Genomic DNA, 13,557 nt, shown 5'->3' with positions numbered 1-13,557 from the left:
GTCACTTTGATTTTATTGTATATGTTGTTTTGTTAATTGTTTTACCTTAGTTCAACCGGATATCGAATGGTAGAAATATTTTTAAATACATATTTTATATATTCAGATTAAAACAGTTTATGATTACATCCTCTATGTTCTCAAATATTTTTGTGTAAATTTATAGAGTTTATAGCATTATGAGCACAGAGTAGCAGAAACAGAATAGTAAGTTCTTCGAAGAGTTCTTAATACGTGTTCTATTCTGAATATTTGGAAAGTGTTTCCCTCTACTATACACTATACAAAATTGGCTAATCCAGAAATGCAAAATTACTCAAATATGCTCGAAACTTAGATCGAGCGAAAAAAAACAGCTCACGAGTAAAGAAATTTATGAAAGGTACGAGCTGAATAAGCAATCCTTTTAAATTTATTTCCACCTTTAACAAAATTACCTCCGAAAAGAAACCCGACGAGAAACACAACACAAATAAAAGTTTCCCATCCAAGTAAAGGTAGAAATAAAAGAAAACAAGAAGAAAGAAATCTAAAATATATTCGAAGAAAATAGAAAAGATAAGCACCTGACTCTCACTGTTCTTAATGGAGGCGAGGAATTTCCATTGGAGTCGAGAAACATTTGTAGATGGAGTTTGTCAGCAGCTGCTACCCACCTCAGGAATTCAAATATCTAACTCCGTTTTCTTTCTTCCCGACCAATCAATATTTCCGCCACATTCATATATATTTTCTATGTCGCAACAGCCAGCATGAATTTTCCAATTAATTAATGTTACGTTCACGTGATAGGCATAAGCGTCCCTGAAAGAGAAATGAGTAAATTTATTCATGAGGATATTTGAATCGCCAGGCTGTTGCAATCTTATCTCATTTGCTTTATTGTACCCCTTTTATTAATGGATCATCAGAATGCTTTCTACGCTTAAGGAATGAATTTATCTTTTCGTATATTCTATTTATTCTTTTTTATTTTTTCTTTGATGCCGCATCTTTCATTATATAGTACACGTGCACAAACATTAAACAATAACTCATTGAAATAATTTACAATTTAACACTTTTGTCAAGCCTGTTTATAATTCACGGTTACCTATATTTAGCATGAATTTGTATACTTGCTGTTAATTAACAATAGTTATCTGAAATTGAATCCAAGAATAAAGGCGAGCAATTTTTTTTAGTTTACACGCACACTCATTTTACTTATAAACCATACTAATTCATCTGTCGCGGACAACATTTATTATTTTCTAGGCTAAATTAGAATTATACAGAGAAAATCCCACATTGTTGCAAAACATTATCAGTAGGTTCATGAGCTACTAATAACGAAGATACTATTAAGAACTGTCGGGACATTTCCGTTAACGAACCTCCATTTATTGTAAAATATAAACGCTGGCGCGAAATCTAACTAGATGGCTGCAGCTCTAACGATACATAAATCTTCATGAAAAGATTAACAATTTTATATATAATGAATATAATATACTGTAATGTATAATGTGCGCAATGCTAAGCCTGCGAGACGACCAATATGTGAAATTCTCCAATTTTTGTAAAAACAAATATAAATTGCTGAGTACGTCAGTAGAACGAAACTTTTATTCTCTCCTAGTACACAGAGATATCTTTCCGCTAAAATGTATCATAAAAGTGTAAAATGTCCATGTAGGTCTCGTGAGGAATCATGACTGAGAGATTTCTTCTGCGGGCTTTAGTCATCTGGCTTTCGTCCTAATTAGCTATTATCTGGTCATCACGGACTACAGGTAAATGAAATATGTACGTTATGGCACTTCATACCATTCATTCAACGTGCTGAGCCCGTATGACGATGAAGACTGCAACTTTCATTTTTCTTTCTTCAAAGGCGTGAGTCTGGACAGATACGGCTTATATGATGCAGTAAGTTATAAGGTATTTCTCCCACTTCCCTAACGTGCCTTCGTGGTGTAACGGTAGCACGCTGGACCGGTATTCCAGAGGTCCGTGGTTCGATTCCCGGCGAAGGCGTTGTTAATTTTTCATCTCTCCGGCCTCCAAAAAATATCCTAATGACTCTACAAGTGGCGCCCGAACTAAAAGGGTTGTGTATGATGATTCTTCGCACCCAGGATTTGGCGACTAGGTCCCCTAAAACCCTAGTCGCCCTTTAAAAAGGGGAGTATATAAGGTATTTCTCCCACTTCCCTAGTGTGCCTTCGTGGTGTAACGGTAGCACGCTGGACCGGTATTCCAGAGGTCCGTGGTTCGATTCCAGGAGAATCCTAATGACTCTACAAAGTAAAATCGTTATTTTTCAGGAAATACGACTTCACGCCACATATGCGTGCGTGGGAGTCATTGAACACAATTTTCCGGGTGCTGGTTTCTGTGCTGTAGGATTAAGGAAATCCGATCTCCTTGATGTTGTTCCTATAGGAAAACGAACAAACGCCGGGGTATTTTGTGTTGCGTAACACACCTAGTTTCTTGATTCATATTACAATCATTAATAGCAAAGCTGATAAGATGTCTGTTGCTGAAGAATTGATCAGAGAGGCTGTTGAGTTAACCAGATGTAGCTCCTGAAATCCTGGACTCATTGACTGCAAATTCTCGTAACAGTCATTGGATCAAGATCATTGCAAGGAACTTGAACGCTGTGCTATAATGCGAAAATATTGTAGGATCTAGCTTTCTTGGCCATCATAAAATGTAACTAGATCTACTTAAATGTTGTATCTTGCGAATTCTTGCACAGGCGGAAAGATGAGCACAACCAGGAAAATCTTGTAAAAGTTGGATCACATAACAAATATGTTGATATTGATAATTATTTGCCTCTGCTCCAGAAGCTTCGAAAACTTTATGTCCCACCCGAGAGAATTTTAGCTTTTGAATTTATTTGCCGTAATGCGATCACACATCTGTCTGCTTCGTACGAACAACCGTTTCAAACAATTTTCAACTGATTTAATCATTGAAGCAAAGACACCTGATTTTCCTCTCTTCCGGAAGAAAGCTGTGGATTGTATGTTTTCACCAAATCAGCTATCAGCATTGAATTAAAAAGCTGGAATACGTGTTCTTTTTTGTTATCTCTGCTTTCAATTGAGAACCAGTTTCTTTTTAGCATGGTAACCCGAAAATAATTCGTAGTGATTAATTATTTTATATCTTGACAGCAGGGAACGGTTGGCGGTTGACAGCACTAAACGGTTGGTCTTCGCAGTATTTTTAATGTGAATGTTTTGTCTTAACATTTTAATATATTATAATGATATTTTACCATTGTTTATCATCTAAAATTCAGTTAAATTGCAAAAGTACATTCAGAAACTCATCACATAATTAGCATAACGATAGGGAATTCGCCCACGGGATAATACAATTTGAAAGAGAATGGTAATTTTACTTGAAGTCTATAATATTCAGAACAAAATTTGGGATTCAGTCCTTGAATTTAAGGGCAATTCTCTTCGATATAAAATCTTCTTAATTTAATCTGAGGAATGTTACAAGCAAATATTTGAATTTTTAACATAACTATATTTAAGTGTATTTTACATTTCTGTTCAGTTACTCAGCTGCTGTATACGACTTCTAATACAGCAGAAAGATGATAGTTACGTCCTTCTAATTTTTCCTCAAAATCTTTACTGGTCAGTCATGTTTACTTTGAATGCAGAAAATCACTGAATTCAGATTTTTTGTGACTTCTGTTTAAGAGCTAAGGAAGAATTAATTTTGTTATCTGTTAACATTTGATAATTGTATGAAATATGCATTTCCGAGTGCAGAAATTTTAGAGACCTAACAGTGGTTAAAACACTACAATGAAGTGTTCTGAACTTACAGTTTATTTGCTGAGGCAAGGTCTATAAGTAATAAGTCCCCTTACTCAGGAGCTCAAAGGATGCCGCCATGACGTAATAGAAGAATGGATGGCGTAAGAGAACAATAGATAACGCAACATGGGGTGTGTCTTTTATGTGCCGCCGACATCTTGGATCACGTGACAACTGGAAGGGTCGCCGCCATATTGGATTTATCCGGAAGTGACGTTGTCGGGTAGGATGACTTAATCGTGCTGAGTTTCGTTTTTATGGTGTGGCAACAACCCTATTTTTTCAATAGTCCGTCACAATTATGTACAGACAAACGCCAAGGGTGTACGGAAAAGTGTACCGTGACGTCACGGGCTTCTGGATGGGTTACAATATTTGGCTTTTTATCATATTTCGCGGTGAATTATGGCAAAGATTAAAAATTTATCGTGGGGTGTAAACAAACATCGAAGATTTCGTGTTAGGGTGCAAACGTTGTTGTAGTCAAAGAATATCTTAGAGATTCGTTGGTTGTAGTGTTCGCTTATTAATAAATTTCTTCTGATGATAATTCAGTTAAAATCACTGACAAAAGTTTGATAGAACATGTGAGAACTTCCATTGCAGTGTTCTTTGAATTAACATTTATTTCCTGCTAAACATATTATAAATAAAAGAACAAAACAATCTCAATTTTTACAATTCTACTTTACTTTTGTAAGAGCAAAGATCAGGTGCTCACTTAAAGTTTTAGGAGACTGCTGGCGTGTTTCCTTCGTTGAAACCAACTTTTATGAAAAACTGCCTTATAACTAGTTTTGCATAATTATCGTTCAGATTTTGCAGAGTACTTGATTTTCATTATATCTCTTTTTATTAAATTTACACTTTATATGCTATGTAATTCCAAAAATAAGCTTCGAATAGGATGAATATTTGCACATTCTACTGAATTGCCTAGATCTGAAGAATTTCTATTACTTCCAGATTTTTACCTTATGTCTGCATAACCTGCATGTATTCCATTCGTCTTCCTACTACCAATAGGAAAAATTACAGTTACGTGAGAGATTTGGAATACTGAAGTTCATATGAATGTTGACTAAAAAGAGAACAAATCAGACATTCTGTCATAATTGACTAATACTCTAAATAATAAAATTTTAAGAAAACATCAGTTTCATTTACGTGAATAAAATAAAATACATTTTCCAAAAAAAAAAATAATAATAATCCAGGAAATCTATCACAAGTGTCAACATAGACGATCTAGAAATATATTTTTAAGTATTTAAATATTTCATAAGTTGAAGATAAAGATAAACCAAGAAAGTATCGAGAATTCATAGGCATATGCCAACGGCAAAGATAAAATAGTTTCCAATAGCAAAGAGAAAACAGTTTCAAAATGTCTAAAAGACTACCGAGAGCACACTCTGAAAACGTTTGCGAAAAAAAGATGACATCACAAATACAAAAATTTTACGGAACATAACATTAGTTAATTTTCGTTCGAAATTTTCGTTCTGATATAGGAAAATACATATTAAATAATTAAATGTGGGTATTCGTGTAAATGTTTGTAAAAAAAAACAAATATATAAATTTTCAGGAAAACGTTGCATGTTTTCTATTTTGGTAATGATACTGGTAAGTTACAAAAATTTTCTCTACTGAACATATGTGTCTACGAAATTCATTGGAAAAAGCAGAAAGTAAATAATCATTTCGATACTTCACTAGAAATCAAGTGTTATAGTTGAACAACGATTTAAAAATTAACCAAGAGCACAACGAAGTACATATATAAATTATATTGCTAATCGGTTATGAACTTTTAAGTAGGATATATCCAGAATCTTCAAAATTAGTAATGAAACGTTCAATTTAACACTTGAGATTTTACTAAAGTCTCTGTAATAGTAAAATGTTGGTTAAAAATGTGCTAACAGAAGGAAAAAATATGCTTTTTTTAAAAATATTCGCATGATATGTGATAAAAATGAAAGCATGGCCGCGGTTCAGCAATGCAATGCAAGGTTTTAAGTAAAAAAAGTTTCTGAGTTTTTGTGTCACGTACGAAAATTAGCAGTATATTAGTAGTGGACTAGGACAAAAAATTTCAAAGATAATACTGTGGTATGAAAATTAATCAAAAAGTATAACATTTTTCTTCGCAATAAGTTATGAATGTTTTCGTTTCAGTAGAATGAAGTCAGAAAGTACAAATTTGGTAAAGAAACAAGCGCTGATTTTCTTATGAATGTGAGATATTTTCTTAGATATGTTTCTAATGAAATTAGTATATAAACTTCATTTAAGAAAGAAATAGACTTTATGAGAAAAATCTATGACAATGCAATTTTTGGTGACTTAGAGAAAATATTCTGTATGATCTGTGCTAAAAGGCTCCATTATCTACTACATTCGAATACATTAGAGAAAATTTATCTATTCTTGTAGTATACTAATAAAAAATTCCATTTCTTTTCTTAATTTCTGATTCAGTGTGGTAGTGTTGTTGAAGTTAAATCTTCCAAACGTGTAAAAAGTTATTAAATCATACAATATAACTATTTAATAAAAATTTGTTCCCAAATCTTTACAAGGACTTGTAAAAGATAAATAAGAAAATATTTGAAAATTCAATGATTTGCAATGGCCGTAATATTCAAAGTGTTCAAAAGGTTATTGATAAGGTACTTCACAAAAAACAATATATAAAAACACGAACACGTCACAACCATCGGTAAATAACTTTCGTCCAAACTGAAAATTTTTTACTCCAAATTTACTTTGGATGCAGGAAAAGAAACATTAAATGATTCAAAATGAAGATACACATGTAAACTTTCCGAAATGAAATGTACAGTATTTCAGGAAATATTCACTTAATTTCTAACTCGTTTGTAATTTTGTTAAATCATATGTAATGAGCGTATGTGAGATACGAAATGCATTCATATGCGAAAAAAATAACAAATATTTAACTATCTGGCAATGAATCAAATAACATTGGAAATGAAAAGTAGAAAAAATATATCTGTATGGAAAATCTTGATGACAAATTCTGAGTGTGTTTTTTTCGAATAAAAAATCGTTAAAGGCTCCTAGGTTAGTAATGAACTACTAAATTCGGTCAATTTTCATCCAAAACGCCGTAAGAAGTTCTCTGTACTGGTAAAATATTACTGAAATTCTTTAGCTTCGTGACTTCTCACAGACATTGGCAAGACCAACGGCTGTCAGGGCAATACAAGATAACTATGTGTTTAATAGGTTACTTCAAAGCTATGAAAGAAAAAAACGTTTGGGAAAAAAATATGGACATTTTCAAGAAAAATATTTTCATATGTTCTTTCGGTATTATAATTGTAAACAAAATGCAAAAATTAAGTATATACGTAGATAAATCTCATGAATAAAGGCAAATTAACATGAAATGTTTCCTTAACGTCTATGTAAATGGAAAACAGTGATCGTAATATATTTGAAAAAATAGTTCATATACAGTGCATTAAAACTTTGCTATCGATCTATGAATTCATGGAAATCAGCGAAAAAAAGGCATTTATCACGTTCGTTTGATTACATTATATTCTTTTGTTGTTTTAATCTATTTCCTTTTGAGTTGTGGTATTTCTGAATCCGAAGTTTTAAAACACAAAATCACTCTGATTTATCAACTTGTGCCTAAACGTAGAGTACAGTCAACCAAATGGAAGATTTTAGCATAAGTAAATGTACTACAGACAAAATAAAATTAAAAATTCATCATTATTTTTCATGCTCTGTTCATGAAACTAGTCCTGACTTATCCCATCCGGAACATTTTCAGAAAAAATATTCGTTTCTTGTTCATGTTTTTGCATACTCAGATACTAATTTTGTTGGAAATATGGGATTTTCTTATTCCATTTTATATTTCACTGTTAAAGTCTGGCTTGGGAAAATTTTTTTCCTTGGAAATGGCATACTTGTCCTATACGTCTGCGACTGTTCTAATAAATTACATTAGTAACAAGTGTGAATAAAATCCCTAGTTATACAGGAATTATCTTGAATGTTTTCTTAATCTGAAATGCAAAATGTAACCCATGTGCAAAAATAAAGCAAGTTTATCTTAAAAAGTTCTCCACGAATACATCTTTTTCTCGGTCCTTACATGCTTTTCTGTATTTATCACTCAAGTTCTTTGTGTACATCTCTTTTATCTAATTTGTGAAGTATTCCTCTTTGAATACTAACATTTGAATTTGTTTAACAATGGGAAATGAGGAACTGTGGCACTGAGTGTTCTAAGCATTCCATACTGCATTTTTCTTAAGAGTACAGTTCAGTTAAAAGAGAAATGTGTTTCGTACTTTGTGAAAGTTTTATTTATTTATTATGTGTCATGCTCATGATAAATAAAAAATGTTATACATGTGCGCAGGACTGCATGGTTTCAATGTTTAATTAAAATAATGCTTTTCAAAAAATTGTGGTCTTTCTTATGACATATTAAAAATGCGTTAAATATTTTAAAGTTGGTGACTATAGTAAATCATTATATGGACTTTCTGCCATTATTAGATATTTTGTATAATTAGTTGTTCTGCCATTATTAGATATTTTGTATAATTAGTTGTGTGTAATTTTATTTATTATCTCTGAGAAGTTAAATGTCAAAAAAGCTGTAAAACTTCATTATTAAGCAATGTCAGTTTGAAATTTCTATCTTAAAATTATTTGTGTTAGGTCTTTTATGTTAATTACTATGTTAGATCATTATTTGGAACTCTACTCAATATTTCGTGTAATGTATCATAACTATGTAGGGCCCACCAGCGGCCGAGCGGTAAAGTCGCTGAACACTGGTAGTTCGGTCCGAGGTTCGAATCCCGCGAACGGGCTGGCTGCATGGGCGTTTTCGTAGTTTTCCCCATGTGTAACGTGTATACGAGCCAGTTTCTCTTAGAAAGTCCTCCACGAAGGCATCCCTCCTCTTAGGCAGATAGCCCTAGTGTGCTTTGCCATAATTAAATACACACAAATACACACATAACTATGTAGGAGTCATTTGTCAGGTATGATAAATTAAATTTCGTTCTCAAAAGGCTGTAACAGTTCAGTGCTAAATAAATTATTGACAATGTGAAATGTGGGTATTTTTCAGTTAAGTTACAATGAATACGTTAAAAATATTCCAAGTTAACAAATTTTTATATTCCAAATTGGGAAAAAGGCGGTAAAGTTTCATTTCCATGGCTGAATATTAATTCCATGTGTATTATAGACTTTAAGATCTCCTTCACAAAATGTGACTCTAATTCAAATTTAAAATAATACGTTACAATGTGGAAATTCTTCTCTGTAGTTAAAATATAATTCAATCTTCTGTACCTTGTTAAGAGAGTTAGGCTGTGATAAGTTCAAATAGAGTAGTGTTTATAAAGTTCTGCGGTAAATGGTGGAATCATATTAAGAATCCGAGTGACGTTTCAACATGAAAGAAAAATCAAGGTTCGGTGTATATTTGGTGATTTAAGTAGGATGTGTGCAAGAAAATAAAGATATTTAGGAAAATTTGTGTTAGTAGTATAAATGCATGTGATTATGGCAAAGCCTCGAGGGCTATCTGCCTAAGAGGAGGGATGCCTTCGAGGAGGACTTTCTAAGGGAAACTGGCTCGTATACACGTTACACATGGGGAAAACCACGAAAACGCCCATGCAGCCAGCCCGTTCGCGGGATTCGAACCTCGGACCGAACTACCAGTGTTCAGCGACTTTACCGCTCGGCCGCTGGTGGACAGTAGTATTAATGAATCTTACTGTATAAAGTGGAGTGTTCTGAATATATATGTATAAATGTCTGTAGAGTAAAATAAGAAGACATGAAGTACTATTGGTACGTATCTAAACTTAACTGGGTAGAAATGCTCCATGCATTGGTTTGAGTGGGCTTCATACCATGAAAATTTATTGCTCCTTATAAGATTTGTTTAAAGTTAGTAAGTCTTACAATAAAGAAACATGTGTAAGTCTGTATTTATTATGGGAAAAAGGAATCAGAAATACAGCATGAATATGTTTTATAAGTTAAATATAAGGGTAAATGTTTAAATGGAAAGTGTAAAAATTGCATTTCTCAGACATAGTTTGGTGAATTCTTTGAATAAAAATAAGACGTGTAAAAGGAAATCAACAAAGTTTTGTATAGTTGGCCAAAAAGTGAATACAGTCATTAATAGTTAGTACGATGCATTAGAAGGAAAAGTTCTGAGTATCTCCAACTTAGTAGTAAAAAAAGTAAGAAATGTAGTATTCCAGTTAAACTATATAGAATGAGCATTGTGTATATTGGCTTAAAGTTACAGGAAATATTATCTAGTGAAGTTATATGCATGTAAATTCCAGCTTAAAATTTCAAAGACAGAGAAATGTAGGTAAGTTTACTTTTGGAGAAATGGAAATGTAACATCATATTGTATTTAAAACAAGGGGAAAAAGTTAAGGGTAAAATAAAAATGTAACAAAAAAATTTTGAAGGAAAGGGGAAAAAAAATGAAATGAAACACCTTTGTTTTAAATAAAAAGCGGAAAGGAAAAATTCAATTCGTAAATAAAAATATTACTTTTGTAAAACCAAAAGAAAGTTAAACAAAAAATTAAAATAAAGTAAAGTTAAAAATACGAAAAGGAAAAACTTTTTGGAAAAAAATCTTTTGGAAAATAAAAAAGTGAAAAGGAAAAAATTCAATTCGTAAAAATAAATATTACTTTTGTAAAACCAAAAAGAAAATTAAATATAAAAAAAAAATAAAGTAAAAATACGATAAGGAATAAATTAAAAAAAAATAACTTTTGCAAAGTAAAAAGAAAATGTAAATTCACTTTTGTAGAAATGAACGTCAATTTGCGAAAGTTAAAAATAAAATTTATGTTTGGGAAAGGAAAAATATATTAAATCAAAAATTAATAAATTAACTGATAACTTAAAAAATAGTAAGAATAAGATGAAAAATGAAAACATTGGCTGAAATAAGATAGATATTGTTAGCGAAATGCTGATTGGTTGTTAAGATTGTATACGTTCGCCAGGGCAGATGTAGAAAGCGTGAAGCGGTTTCGGCATGCTGCAACGTGACCTGTTGACCTATTCCCCCAGCCTATTGACGTCATGGTGATTTTCACTCCAAACGGAAAAATAACAGGTTTGATAGCATGAAGGGCATATTCGTGCGGTAAAGCGCTAGACTCCCATCCCAGAGATAGCAAGTTCGAATCTGAGCCGTGGAGTTATTTTTAAAATTCATTAAAAATGGATTAAAATATAATGGAGTCAATTAAAACTAATTAAAAATAATGACAGATTAAATAATTAAAAATGATGATTCATAATTAAATAATGAAACATAATTAAAAAATAATGAATAAAAAAGATTAAATAACTAAAATAGTAAAGGAAAAAAAATTGGTAAATTAGGAAAATAATAAAGTTGACGTCACGTGGTTTAAGCGACCATTGCCACAAGCATAAAAAATATCGTCGTTGCCACAAAAAATAAAAACTTTGAAAAAATAGGGTTGTTGCCACACCATAAAAACGAAACTCAGCACGATTACGTCATCCTACCCGACAACGTCACCTCCGGATAAATCCAATATGGCGGCGACCCTTCCAGTTGTCACGTGATCCAAGATGTTGGCGACACATCAAAGACACACCCCTGTTGCGTTATCTATTGTTCTCTTACATCATCCATTGTTCTATTACGTCATGACGGCATACTTAGAGCTCCTGAGTACGGGGGCTTACTACTTCTATATAAAAAACAAAATTCTACGTTAACCTTTTCCATGCCGCATAATGATCCAGGAATAAAAGACCCACCTAATTCATCAGTTTCACATTAGAATACACCCATAAAAACTATAAAATAAAAAAAAATTGCCGTGAAAAATGTTTGTGTATGATTTTCCAGATGTTTTTGGAACATTGGTATGTAACGCTGTCTTTTCTCATTTTTTCGCTTCTTGAAAACAAAGCATTGTGTGAGGAATCTTTTAAAATTTTATGCTATAATAATGGTTTACTGAACAATCTGATGTGAAACTACTTACATTTAAGTAAAACTCATTAAATAATTTACATAATTTTAACTAGCATAATATTTTTTAAAAAATGCAATGTAAAAAGTATAAAGAAACAATAAAAATAATTTTATAATTACACAAACTTGACTTACAATATATGTCTTACAAATAAAAAATAAAATATATTATCATTTAGAAGGTCCGTGGGATTTCAACCAGTATCACAAAAATTTAAAACATTCTAAAACACCAATTGTTTGTAATCCATTTTAGCAGTTTTTAGCATTTTAGCAGTTAATGCCCATGATATTGCGGGAAGCAGAGTACGTGAGCGTTTTTCTCCCTCTCTTTTTTTTTTTTTTTTTTTTTTTCATTAAAAAATACATGTTTGTAGGGCTTTTCGGCACACTACATAATGCCCTTGTGATGATGTAACTATATTAATGTGCATTTGATTTCCTTGCAGACGTCGACTGACGAGCATTGGGTCCTGGTGTAACGTGAATTGTAGGTTTCGCTCGAAGCAAATTCAAAGTAATGTCTCTTCTAAAATTCACACGAGTGACTTCTAATGTAATGTTTTTGTGTAAATCAGTGTGTAAGATCAACGCAGCAGCCAAATCCATATTCAGCGCTTTGATAAATATCGTCTGGTACCATTTTTTGCTACGAAATTTTGGTCGATAACTTCCAAGAAGTCGGTCCAACAGATCTACTCTACCCATTCCTTCAGTATATAATTTTATAATGTAAGGTTGGGGTACAGCAACTTTCTTTGCGCTCGGACATATCTTTTCGCTCTTCCTAATGGTTGGTGCGTTACAAAATGTGATGCAATAGTTACAAAAGAACTATCGTTCCAACGGTGAATATAAACTGCTCCCATCGCATCGGTAGTTAAATTCTCCATGTGGAAATTTCAACATTTCTTTTGCTGTTTTAAGGGGACGGTGGACTTTAAAATAGCTAAAAATCAATCAAAATATTGAATTTGTTTTTTTACTTTTGTAATATTCCATACATATAACTACATCATATGCAAAAAAACGAGTTCAAATATTCTAATTTTTAAAGAAGTTACAAGCATTTAAAATGTGTAAATAGCGTAATTTTTGCCCTTTAAATTTTGGGGAAAATGTAAAACAATGTATTTCAACAGTTATTTACTGATGTTCTAATTCATATATTTGACCAAACACAGTGTTTATTTCTTAAAAAAACGCTAGAAATGTCAAGTACTGACAACTATTAATGAATTTAACTTTGGTTATGTAAATGCTATAGGCGTAGAACTGGAAGAAGCCAACTCGTTTTCCCTACTCGTTGCAAAAAAGCGTGATCAACGTCGCTTGAGCCAAAGCAAAAAGCGAAGTTTACCTGCCTGGAAAAAACAGAAATAGTAAAAAATATTGTAAAGCATTAAAAAATAAAGTAAATGTAATAAATGAAGGTAAAACATATGATGCGGGTGAATTTTAAGAGTTTCATTAGATATAACGCATAAATTGTTTCTACCTCTAACTTCGAATCACATACCAATTTGCGATATGTTTATTTTCTCAAATTTAGCATTTTGAGATCAAATATAGTTAAAGGACGAAAATGTTATCCAGTGTCTATATATTTGTTACGGCTAAAGCACGAAGTTCGGCCAGTTTCCG

At 32.2% G+C, this 13,557-nt stretch overlaps 1 non-coding gene across 1 annotated transcript; it reads left to right on the top strand.

Moving 5' to 3' along the window:
- Positions 1 to 1,947: 1,947 nt before the first annotated feature.
- Positions 1,948 to 2,019, top strand: TRNAT-GGU (transfer RNA threonine (anticodon GGU)). Its single transcript has one exon. It is a non-coding gene; the product is annotated as a tRNA-Thr (tRNA).
- The last annotated feature ends 11,538 nt before the right edge of the window (positions 2,020 to 13,557 follow it).

This window comes from Stegodyphus dumicola, chromosome X2 (assembly GCF_044657685.1).
Source record: "Stegodyphus dumicola isolate Sdum_Otavi_A_Nest chromosome X2, ASM4465768v1".
Classification (NCBI taxonomy): domain Eukaryota; kingdom Metazoa; phylum Arthropoda; class Arachnida; order Araneae; family Eresidae; genus Stegodyphus; species Stegodyphus dumicola.
Note: the sequence above shows the minus strand (reverse complement) of the source record. Positions and strands in the feature narration are given on the sequence as shown.